This window comes from Molothrus aeneus, chromosome 1 (genome assembly GCF_037042795.1).
Source record: "Molothrus aeneus isolate 106 chromosome 1, BPBGC_Maene_1.0, whole genome shotgun sequence".
Lineage (NCBI taxonomy): Eukaryota > Metazoa > Chordata > Aves > Passeriformes > Icteridae > Molothrus > Molothrus aeneus.
The window spans coordinates 17,303,720-17,316,673 of NC_089646.1; positions in this window are offsets into that span (position 1 = coordinate 17,303,720).

Below are 12,954 nucleotides of genomic sequence, written 5' to 3' on the forward strand. Positions count from 1 at the left end.
ACAATCACATTGCCAGACTTCACACACTTCGCAAATACATGCTTTATTACTCCCAAACAGTTACAAAAAATAAATAAAACCTAGAAAATTCTTTTTCTTTCAAGCAAAAGAAGCGATAGACAAAAAAGAGATTGACAACATAATCTGAGAATAACCTGGAAAGCTTTTTCTGGAGTTTTTCTCCATTATTCTACCCATACTATTTTGAGTTCCTCAGCCTCCTAATCTGGAGGCACTCCACAAATGAGTTTTATAAACAATTTCCTATTTGTGAGCCTGTCATTAATCTCTGAAGATGTTCCAAAGATAGCCCTTGGAGGATTTGGATTTGTCTTCTTTTTCTTTTTAATCCAGTTAGAGAGTATAGCAAACAGTGACACAAACAGGATTACATTTGGAAGGGTTCTGTGCCTGGTTATGTCAGTGGCACACAGACACAGACACGCTGAGTTCTGCTTTCTGCTCTGCAGTTTGTTGTCTTCCCAGCTGCCTCTCCTTTTCTGGTTGATTGTAAACACATTTGAAAAAAAAAACATATTTACTTTTTTAAAAAAATCAGATTAAAAAAAAATTAAAGGAAGAGGAGGGAAGCTGTGTGCCATCCTTTTAAACTTATCTGTCTTTGTTACCACATTTGTGTCCCAGTGCTCTCCTGAATGATGAGACAGCCTTGTAATCTCATCTGGTAGCAGGAGCAGAACCTAAGGTCCTCTGCTCTCCCAGAATACTTCCAACATTTCTGTGGTGATGGTTTTTAGAAGCAAATTGTCATTAGGATTTTGTAGGTGACAATCACTTTTTGAAATAAAAACATGGATTTTGAAACACTGAGGGTCACTTAAAACACGGAAATAAAATACAGAAGGTACCAGTATATTGTCTACTTCAGATTACCGTCAAATCAAGGCAAAGAAATTAAAACAATGAAAAGCTGTTAAAACCTCAATAATTCTGTGTTCCTGAAAGTAATAATTGCATATTGATTATGGCAGCTGGTGTGCTAAATCTTCCAATTGCTCTATCTACGATCATCTCTCTCCATTATTTGTAATTCCCTCAATTTCTGCCATTAGCTGCAAACTGTATCAGAAAATAATTCTGCTTCCCAGCTATTGTCAGGAATAAAATTCTTTAGGACACAGAGTGATGCAGACTTGCATTAAAAACATGCCTGGTTTTGAATGGTTTTTAATCTCCTAAGATTTTGAAACCTACATGTAGCCAGATTCAAGTCTGTCAAATGGTGATGGACTGATTTTATAGATTCTTAGGGCTAATAGAAGATATCTAGAATGACTGGCTTTGGTGTTTCATGTAGGTTGTTATAGGTAGCAGGGGTTCACATTTAAGAAGATACCTGATCATATATTCTGTCAAAAACACTCATAAGATAATCAAGATAAACTTAATAACCTCTAGTGTTTTTCTGACTAGAAGCTTAGTTTTTAAATATACCTTATCTGTACTCTGTCATGGCTTGCATTAAAATCACAGAATGCATTTTATAGAAAGTTTATGTAACATTAGGTAGTATTGATTTTGCTGCTGTACACTTATACCTCAGATGGTATCTGACATGATTCAATATGAATTGTAAGTCACAATAACATGGCAGTGTAAGTTGTCCAAATTAGCTCTGAAGGTTTCAATAAACAAGATCTAAACTAAATGAAATAGCCAATATTCAAAGCCTCAAAGCCAAAAGTCAGTAAAAATCAAGTAAAAATTTTTCTCCTTCACATTTTCTAGATAGGAAAGAAGACTGTACTCTGTGTGTTTGTTAAATAATACACCTTTGCAAAGCTGAGGTAAACTTATCTGGCTGTTGTTTAAAACATTTAAGTTGCAATTAGTATAATGGTCCAGCAGTTTCTGTGTCTAGCTGCCTTCCAGTGCCAGAGTTAGATCTTCAGTCTGCCTTTTAAAATGTCTTTTTAAAAGGGATTGTTAAGGAAACCTGAAAAGGAGCTCTAATGGATCTAACCCTATGGAAGTTTTCAGTCCTGAAAGTGAAAATGGTCTTTATGAAAGTGCTGTAAGGCACAGGTTGAGTGGCCTAAACTCTGTTCCTCAAAATCAGCAGCCTTTGCAACTGCTAATGCTGAAAAGTCTCAGAGCAATGGATCATGCAAAGTTAAATTTAATTTCAATCCACCCTAAATTATGAGCATCATGCACCAAACCCATCAGGTGATGGGTTTTCCCTTACAGAGTCCTATGTGAACTGGACTTTGAGCTGGTTTCCACACCATAGCACAGTGTCTCAAGGGGTGAGAGAATGGGGCTGAGTGTGTTGCTGGAAGTAGAGGTAGGGCTGTTTCACCCCCCATTACAAAGATAGTACTGAGAAGAAGAGCTGGTTTTAAGATATGATCTGGCCTCACTCGCAGACAGTCTGAAGCACAGCCTATTCTTGACTCTGTGACCATAGTATTATTCTCTTCATCTCAGCTCTATATTTAATATTATATATATATTATATATAATAAAGATATAGAATAATTTATAAGAGCTAATGCTCTTTTCACCTTCTTGACCTGTTCTTACACAACTAGGAATCCACAAACACACTATTTGGAAAGACCAGACCATAAATTCTTATTCCAGATGTCAAGCCAGTCCCAAATGAAGAATTAGGATGAGGCATTTCATATGGGGTTGTCTTATCCCATCTCTGCCTGTTACAGTGCTTCATGCACCTTTCATTGGTGGAGCTGAAATTGCTCACTGTTGGAGGTCCAACCCTAGACTGGATAGCCCACAAGTTTGGTTCACAGCTGTGAAAATGTGGTGTTCCTGCTGCAGCCTCTTGGCCTCAGGATTTTATTAGGGTGTTTTCCTACCCTGTTTTTGCCTGACACAATCTCCTGTGGAGAACATGCTCAGAACAAGCCAAGACTGTTTGCTTTATCCCTTTTAGCTAAAACATGCTGGTTAGTCTTTGTTTTCACATACAATTGAGACAACAATGTGATTTTTGACTTTTGATAAGTCATGCAGAGGTCAGGGCTGCTGTGTGCACTGCCATCCTCAATCAGCCTGTCTAGAGCAGAAAGGTTGTTCTCGGAGATGGTTTTGTGTCCTGAGGTGCTGACTTTGATTGTGGCAGCTGCCTTGCTTAGCGGGCACGGCGGGATGCAGAGGGAAAGCAGATCAGAGCAGTGGGGGAGGCTGGTGCTCACCGCAGAGCACAGCCCAGAGCAGGGCCACCCACCGCTCCCTGCTGCCGTCTGACAATTGAGCTCACATTTCTACCTTCAGGTCTGCTTGAATCCAAAGAAAGGAGCCATGTGTAGCAGCAAATTGCATACAAACTTTCCACACATACAAACAATTATTTTTGTTTTGGTTTGGTTTGGGGCTCTTTGTTAAAAACAGACTTTGGCTTAGGAGAAATTCCAAATCTCACCTAGGAGGCCTTAGCATGCATTTCCCATGCAATGCAAACCTCCTGCCTGCTCTGTTTGGGTGTACTGGAAGGACAGTGAGCCTGACTCTATGCTCCCTGGGCCTGTCTGACTCAAGAAACTCCCAAATTAGTCATGTGAAAGCTATGTCCTCTAGTTTAATGTTCAGAATGCAGCTGCATGAAGTATCAAATAGTGAATTACTATGATTGTGAGGGAGTTTGCTATGGCACTGTTTTCTGATTGGGGGAGCACATGTGTGTTTCTGATTATCAGATGCACCTATTATGATTTGCATTCCTAACCCCAGTGTCATTCGAGGTAACAGTAAAACTTGTGTTGGTTTGGAATGGGCTGGGGACTGACACTTGACAAGCAATACTTTTAAAAGAAAAGTAGTTATTTCCCTTATTGCCTTTTTAGATATAAGACAACAATAAGGAGCAATACTTTACACTTTCTGGTACTGTTTATTCCCAGGATTATTAATACGCTGCAGTCCACATGCACATCATCAGCCCATTGCCAAAGGTGTTGCAGTAGGCAGTAAAGATCTCCATGCTCACAGGCAGAAGGCAAGATTTTGGTTTTGAAATCTGATACAGAAGACCCACTGCACAGAAAGCATCAGAGCATCTCAGATGGCTGTCTCAGAAGGAGCAAGGCGCAGGATATGATGTGTTTTGCACCTGTTATGCAACAGAGAACAATTTGCCAATTAATTCAGGTAGAAGAGATAACATGTCTTGGATTTCCTCCTCTTAATTTATTGAACAGCTAAGCCCTTGGGACTAATAAAAAGTATTTCATCTGCCTGCAGGAGGTTTACAGTTTCTGATAAAATAGAAAAATACCAGCTCTCAGAATGGCAAAGTATCATTAACTGACTCAGACTTTGCATTGAGAGCATTTGTGGCAGACTAATTAAATTAATGTTCTAACTTACCTTCAAATTGTACTCCCTGATGGGCAAAATGATAAACATCAAGGTACATGGGCAAGCATTTCCTCATTTTCTTACCACTGTTTCTTGACCAGCCATGAGTAAACAAGGTAGGAAATAGCCTTTCCATCTCCGACTTTTTTTCTGGCACGTAGGTGATGGGAGACTTTAATTTTGTAGGCATTTGTTACATAGGATTGCACCCTAGGACCTAGGTGACAAGCTCAAGTGTCTTAGGTACTAAACCATGACTAAGGGAATATGAATACACAGGACTCTATGTCTTTACTTAGGAAATAACTGAAAATAACTCATAAAAGATTAATTCACTTGCTAGTTTCTTCTTCTCCGCAGCTTCATTATACAAATTGGAAGAACAGGTAATACAATAGAAAGTCTTCTGGCTTGACAACAAATTCCCAGAATCTTCTCACTTTCAAACTAATAAATAAATCAAATGTTCCTTATTCATGAAGATGGCAGTACCATCTTACAATGCTTGCTGTGATGCCAAGTGCAGTTTAACTAAAACACAGGGCCTTTTTGTTTTTCACTTGGGGACAGAGGGCTTATTGAGGTCACCAGCTGCTCTAAGAGTGATAACATTTTTCTGCAAAAAGGCCATTTAAAAAAATCAATGTTGTGTTAATATTCTTCAAAGAACTGGGGTTTTTTTACCAGTTCTTTTTTGTGCTACATTTATTGAGCTTCTTCTGGAGGTTCTGTACCAAACCTCAGATGATTATGAATCTCCTGATTTGTGGTCTTCTTGCAAAGTTATGATAAGATTTATTTATCAAGGCACCAGTGGAGTTATGATCAGGTAGACCAATGAATCACTGTTTTGCCTCTTCTAGTAGATGCATTATCTCTTTTTCTCTCTTTTCAAAATCTCTGTCTCCAGTAGTTGTGAGGACACATCCTTAGTCTGCAAAGTTTGTTTCACAATGTTGTGAGGTTCAGTCTCAGTTTTATTATGAGATTCATGACTGAAAGCTTCAAACCAAACTGCAGACATGTTTGGTTTTTTAGTTAAAATAGTTGTGCTTTCTTCCACAGACAGGAGGCTGTATCCACTGAGATGTGAGATGTCACACATGAGATTCATCTTACAGAAAACTGAGAACCAAACAAAATCTGTTTAGTTTGCAAAGTAGCTGAGGTCATAGTCTGTAAAAACCACCCTCACTGAAGCGCCTGTGAAGTGCCAGTGAAGTCTCCCAGCACAGAATGAAGTGCTTACAGTCAAAGACATGGGAGGTTTATGTCCAACCTCCAGCTTTCAAAGAGCTTCTGAGAAGCCAAAGTGATTCATGTGTCTTCCAGGCAAACCTCACTGGCAGTGCCTTTCTTACAATTGTGACTGGAGCTGCTCAAAAAGTTAATTTCCATTTCTTTCAGGCTTCTTTGAGTCTCCATTATGTTGGTCACCCTAGGTCAGGTTTGTTGTCATCCAGGTTGGTTGTCTTGGATGTCCTTGCCAGTACCTCAAAGCTGCTCACAAGATAAGGGCCGATGCTTATGTTCTCTGAATAGCTTTAAATAGTTTTTCTTCTCATGTATCACATATTCTGCACTTTCTAAATCTAACTAGGTGAAGTGGGATGATCAGTCACTTTAATTATTGTTTATAATTTTGCCTTTACCACTTGAGCATATTCCTATTCAGAGAAACAAGAAAGTTACATTTGATACTCAGCAGAAATCTTTGTCCAGTTATACATAACACTGAGATTTTTCTTCTGTCTTTTTATGTTCCATGAAATCTTTCTCAAAGGGAAAAGTAGTAATGGAATGGTTTTATTTACTATTTTCTTCCTGTTTGCTGTTTCTTCTACGTTTACTATGTACTGTTCTCTGTATTTGCTATTTCCCCATATCTCCGCATGTCTGGCTTGAGGTTTTGCTTGTTTTGTTGTTTTTTAAAGAGACAAAGACAAAAATGTGGAGTACAAAATTCAAGACTTGTTATTTTAGAGAATGCTCCTCAGTGCCAATACAGCTGCACTCTCATTTCTTCAACAGGGTGACTTGCAAAGAATCTAACACAGCACACTGAGTCTGCAAGCACAATTTTTATTCATTTCACATAGATCTGTAGACAACATCCAGCTTCCTCCAGAGCAGAATTAGGTCTGCATTGCTGCTGCATGACCTGGCTAAACGTCATCGAAAGATTTTTTTCAAGCAGCTCCTATTAATGCTATTAGGAATGTGACATATTAATCTCTCATGTGCAGGGGAGAGAACAAATCCATTCAGTTGCAGAATAAAAATACTGTTAGTGTTTGAGGAACTATAGAACCCTGAACCGTTTAACAACAGCAACAATCAACAGAACAGTACTTTTGGCTAGTTAGTACCATGCAGTACAGTACAAATCAGTACAGGTGCAAAGATGATGCAGTGTGTCCATTCACTCTTCCACCTCTGCTGAGATGTTTTTTGCTGTGCTGTCATATTGTTAAATTGCAATAACATTATTCCAGCTTCTAAGAAAACCTGGGAATGCATAATATAAATATTTAGCCCATTGTAGGGGCAGAACTGAAGAGAAGACAATGAAAAAAAAAACTAAGTTAAAAAATAGGTCTTGATTACCTGTGTTTTGGTAAAACAAATAAATTTTATAAATTTTGCATTCACTTGTTTAAGCGGGTGTTTCCGTCCTATATTCATGTGTGCTTATCTGTAGGAATCAGCAAATTATTCTTCAGCTATTTTCTGGTTTTATAGTGTGATTTCATACCTTCTTCCCAATAAATATTATTTGTTTATTGGACCTCAACCATAATCCAAAAAAAGCAAAGATTCTTCTGAAATCCTGCATCTTTACTTTTATCTCAGTCTTATCAGTATATCTTTTAAATTTCTATCTCTGCTGTTTAAAAATGGTAGCTCTAAAAGGGTACCTTGTAGGGACAACTGTGAGGAAGATTCAAATCTATTGACTGGTTAGTAGAGGACATGTAGATATCTAAACCAGAAAAAAAGAGAGTAAAATCAAATGTTGGGAGACATCTGAAGATGCTGCAAGGATAGATGAAATTCTGTGTCATGGATGTTTAAATGTTTTGTATGTGCCTGTAAGAGACAAAAGTTTTTTATTCTATTCTGCCATTTGTATATTCATGAGTAAATTGCCATATTATGAGAACATGTCTGGTGCATGCTGTGAACCAACAGAAACCTCTCAGAGGCACAATGCGTGGTTTCAGAATGTCATCCTCTCCTGGATATATCTGCCCAGCGAAGAGGACTAGGAGGTCTTGCCCAGGAATGTCCCTAGGAATGCCTTGCTGCCTACAGGTGAGACATGGGCTTGAACAGGCTCACAGGGGACTCAGAGTGGCTGGGAGCACTGTAAGGACCATCTGCTCCTCAGGTTTCTCCCTACCACTGCAGTGGGATCGCGTATAAAACATCCCAGAGGCATCCTATGGACTGAACAGGAGGACTTGGCAAGGCCCTTCAAGGGCCTTGTTTCCTTCCTGTGGCCATGCAGCCTTGCCTGACTGACACACTGCCAGCACTTCTTGCTGGAAATGGGGAGCTAACCAACTCAGCCAGTTTTTCTGCATGCATTTGAATGCCAAATATAGTTCTGATTGCAACAGCATTTGCTAAATGTATAAAATATAAGTTACGGCTGTAGCCTAATTCAATGCCAATCAAGACACTACAAGAGACACCAGCTAAGACAAATCTCCTCTGGTGCGCTGAAATAAAAGTGAGCCCTGTGCAAAGCAGTGGGTTCCTTGGTGGTCTGCTTTGATGCTGGCTGGTGTTGAGTCAAGGGGCACATTTGAAGAGCTCTGTCCTGCTGTCTGAACTGAGAATATTGCCAATGGGAGTGAAGCTCAGTGTCCCTCCTCAATGTTTGAAGACGTACCTTATGTGGCCTGTGGATGCCTTGGAAGTCTTTCAAGAAGCTGAGGATCCCAGACAACAAAACCAAGGCATTTCTTGGGGAAATGAAAGGAGAGATAGCTCATAAGGGAAGAGCGGGCCAACCACACTTGAAGTAGCTCTTCAGGAACTAAAATAATGTAACCATCATACATTTCTTTTCACTGCTACAGCTGCATGAAATTTACTTTTCTTTATACATTTTAACATAAAACCGTTCTCTGGCATGGTTCTTGGTAGTGGGGGTGGGGAGGAGCACAGAAGTTGCTTCATTTACCAAAACTGTAGTCTGGCCCCACTGGAGGAAGTATGAACACTTGTGAACTCTTTCCAAAAAATAGTTTCAAAATGACACTTCATCTCTCACCTACATCAAGTTCATTTACTATAGTTTTCAAACCTGTAAAATATATTCTTCTTGATTTATACTGAACTTTTTGTTTGGCTCCCCTAATTTGTCTTCTGGCCTGCAATTCAAGCAGCATCCATCATGCAGTTCTTTGGCTAGACCTGAATCTTTCTGGCAAAGTAAAATCTCAGGACTCTGGGAGTTTTGTGGTTTACCATAACCCTGTATGGTAAGAGCACAGTATTCCCCCTTTACTCCGTGTTGTTGGATTCTTGGACAACTAAATAATTGATTTCAGGCAAATGACTTCAACTAAATTTTTAAAAATTTTATTTTAATTGCTATGTTAAAGAGTCACAAATCAATGAGTAACATTCCATTCTGGAATCAAGAGAAGGGCCATTTCTGGGGGTAAATTTATAGACTTCTTTCTTGATTTAAAACATCCATAATGGAATTTCTAGATTTTGGCTACATAAATTTACCCATAAGCTCCCACCTGTCTTTTTGGACGTGATCTGATGCCCCACAGTTTTTTTACTATAAAAAAATGAGTGCTCATTCATGTGGATTCAATACCATGTCAGCGAGTTAGCTGTATCATTCTTGTTAGCCTAACTAAGTCTCCTTAGAAAGGTCTCAGCTGATCTCATGTGTACAGAAGAGACAGGCATTTGCAACTAGCTGGTGGCTGCTGTGGGGTGCTTTTTCTGTGGCTTTGATCTCCTCACCAGCATCTCAGACTGCTGGCAGGATCAGGGCCTCTGCTTTAGGAAGGAGGGAGGAGGCTGCTGCAAGGTGCTTCATCTGTCACTCTGGCTGGTAGTTCAGTAATTTATTTTCTTTCCCTTAATCTATGTCCTATAGAAGGTCTGGAAAATTTACTTTCTCACTTCTGCCTTGGAGCTGCCCTCTGTCACTATGAGCTGCTAAGATCATTTCTTTAAAACTGAGAAACGGGTATAGGACTTTGTAATCATCTCAGATGTATTTTGTCACATTAGCCTTGGGCTTATATTTGTACTTGAGGCCAACCTCCCAATTTTTCCTGCTGTCCCAGTTTTGGCACTCTGTCTTGAGTATGAAGTGAGCCAGGTAAGTCAAGAAACAGCAAAGCATTGGAGGATGCAGCTGGCTGAAGCTCAGCCCTTGTCTTGACAGGGCCTGTGGTCATAACCATCTTTGACAAAGTCCTGTGAGGTTCTGTACTCAACACTGGATTAAAAGGAAATAGCAACTTATCCACTTAAGAATACCAAAACAAATTGATGGAAATGGTGACATTCTAGGAGAAAAATGTCATGCTTAGGAGTCCCAAGACAGTGCAGTTTTACAGCCAGAGATCTGGCCTAGGGAATGAGTCTGGAACATTCATGGTGTGCGTTTGTCATCAAGTAAGAAATGTTATCAGCTGCCAGAGATTGAGATATCCATTAATGAAATCCAAAGGAAATACAGAGGGCAGAGTGTATAAGGATTGTCCAAGCATACCTACATTTCTGTTTGTATAACCAGAAACTTCTTTTGAGTGGAGACTAAGTAATCACGTGGGTTTAGACAGACACACACCACAGACTGTGGTGTGATGGAGCTTGAGCTGCAGAGTGCTCACTCAGCACGACTTTCCAGATCACTGGAAAACACAGAACAGCCATGGCCATGGCTCCAGTCGTTGCTACAATTCCCTTTGCTGGATCAGCTGACAACATATATCTACACCTGCCTGTGTGCAGTCACACAGGATGGCAGGAAGTCCAGAGCAAAGCAATAAGGTGGATTTGACAACTAAGGCAGCCCAAGAGATATGAGATCCATGTATTGGGCAATGTGAGAAATATGCATGGCAACTTTTGATGGAAATCATCAGAGGCAAAGGGCCAAACATCCACATGCTTGTTGGGTGAGAGACAAAAGGCCCTGAAGTAGTTAAAAGAGCCAAGATATGTCAGGAAACTAAGACAGCAGAAACTGCTATGAGGCTGCCTAACAGACATCCTGCTGCCACCAAGAAAGAAAACTGGGCTGTGGAGACAAGATAGACAACTGCACCAATGCTACAAACAGGAGAGAGTGCTGAGCCTGCAGGAAAAACAGAAAGCATCTTTTGATTTCTATCTGGAAATGCTTCCATCTTTACAGGAGCAGTGCAGGCTCACCCAGCCAGCTGGGACTGTGAAATAGCCACCAGAGTAACAGGCTCTGTGAGACAGAACGAGCTCTTTGGTTTTTCTGTTTTGTGAATAAAAACAAGCATTTAAAATTGATCATGACACCCAGTGTCAATACCTAATATGCTCAGTGTCTCCCCTTTTACAGTAGCTCTGCACAGTATTCCCCCTTTACTCCATGTTGTTGGATTCTTGGACAATTAAATAATTGATTTCAGGCAAATGATTTCTACTAAATTTTTAAAAATTTTATTTTAATTTCTATGGTTAAGAGTCACAAATCAATGAGTTGCCAGGCTACTAATGAACATTCAGTGAAAATATAGGGCAGTCTCTCATCTACAAAGGATGAAACCATCTACCTATGGTGTTCATTCTCACATCTCCACAGTTAACCAGCTGGCAAACAAAACTTAGGGGTTTATCAGCACTAGTGTGTACATTGTGCTGTCTCTGCAGGAAGGAGTCAAGTATTATTTAATTCAACATCCCAAGCATAACAAAAGTTTGAAACCAAACTTTGTATTTAAATGTACAGATGTGTACATATACTGCAGGTGGATAGGTAGTGGTTTGTAATTGAGGATGGCATTAATCAAAGCAGTACCTTCTGGCCAGGAGAAATCATACATAATGAACTGTAGGAAGAAATAGTCAAAAGCAATAGAGTACCACAGAGTGCTTTGAGAAAGTCTCTCTAGAACACCAAAGGACAGAAAAGCCAAGCATCGGCTTTTCATCAATGAATTAATATGTTGTCAAAGGTCTGACCACTGCTAACATGTCTTTGCATGGTAGAGAAACTTCAGCACCTTTTATCTCACTCCATGAGCACTGACTCATCTTTTCTGGCTACATTAAATATCTACTGAACTAATCTAAACCTTCTGTAAATGTCTCTCTTCCTTAAAAGAAAGGGGTTTTCTGTATTAGATCTGGCTGCATTTTTATGAACCAAGATAAATGAGAGTTGTTAAGACATTCTTCAAGCACTTATTCAGGTTTTCAGGCTTGAAAAATCAAGCTAAGTACATCAGTAAGAAGTCTGCATTCAGCACACACGGCACCTCTGTCACTGGATGGTAATTCCTCCACTCTGGGATTAAATTCCAGTGGACCTTGTCCTGAAAGTCTTACAGAAGGTAATTAATGAGAGGCTATATGAAAAGATAAAATTTTGTATAAGAATGGAAGATCACATACAGAGGAGCATCATGTCTCTTGGTTCCTCTTGTACTTGGCTTGTAATTGCTTGCTGAAGTGTTAGGATATGAAGAAATCCAGGTGGTCTGTTAGCTCTGCCTTTTCTCTAAGTGCTCAGCTAAACTTTTCTTCAGTCTGCTCCAATCCCTTTCTGGAATCAAAACTCTATGACTTTAAGCAACTCTGTAAGGTCATCAAAACTTTAACTACTGGCTTGTAAAGAAAATACTAATTTTCCTATGTGCAAGAGATTTAGTTTTCCAAATTATATCTGCATATGTATATATAGATGTTTTCTGATACTGTATTGGATTTGTGTGGCTGGGTTTTGATAGCAGTGGGGGGAGAGGGGGGCAGATTGTAGAGGTGGCTTCTTTGAGAGTCTGTTAAAAGCTTCCTCCATGTCTGACACAGGCAATTCCAGCTGGCTCCAGGACGGACCTGGAGCTGGCCAACCTGAGCCCATCAGCCATGGTGGCAGCACCTCTTGGATAACATGTTTAAGAAGAGAAAAAAAAGGTTTTGCACAGAAGCAATTGTAGCCAGAGAAGAGAGGAATGAGAATATGGGACACAAATGATTCTGCAGGCAGCAAGGTCAGTGGAGAAGGAGGGGAAGGAAGTGCTTCAGGCACCAGAGCTGAGCTTCCACTATGACACATGATGAAGAACGTGGTGAGGCACCTGTGCCCCTGGAGCCCATGGAGGAGCCCCACACTGGAGCAGGTGGATGCCCAAAGGGCTAGGACCTTGTCGGAAGCTCATGGGGAGCAGGTTTGCTGGCAGCCCATGGGGAGCCCACACTGGAGCAGCCTGTTCCTGAAGGACTGCAGCCCATGGAATGGATCCATGCTGGAGCAGGTCAAGAAGAGCTGGTGCATGTGGGAAGGACTCATGTTGGAGAATTTCATGGAGGACTGTCCTGTGGTAAGCACCCCCTCCCCCTTACAGGAAGAGGGAAGAACTGCTCTCCCAG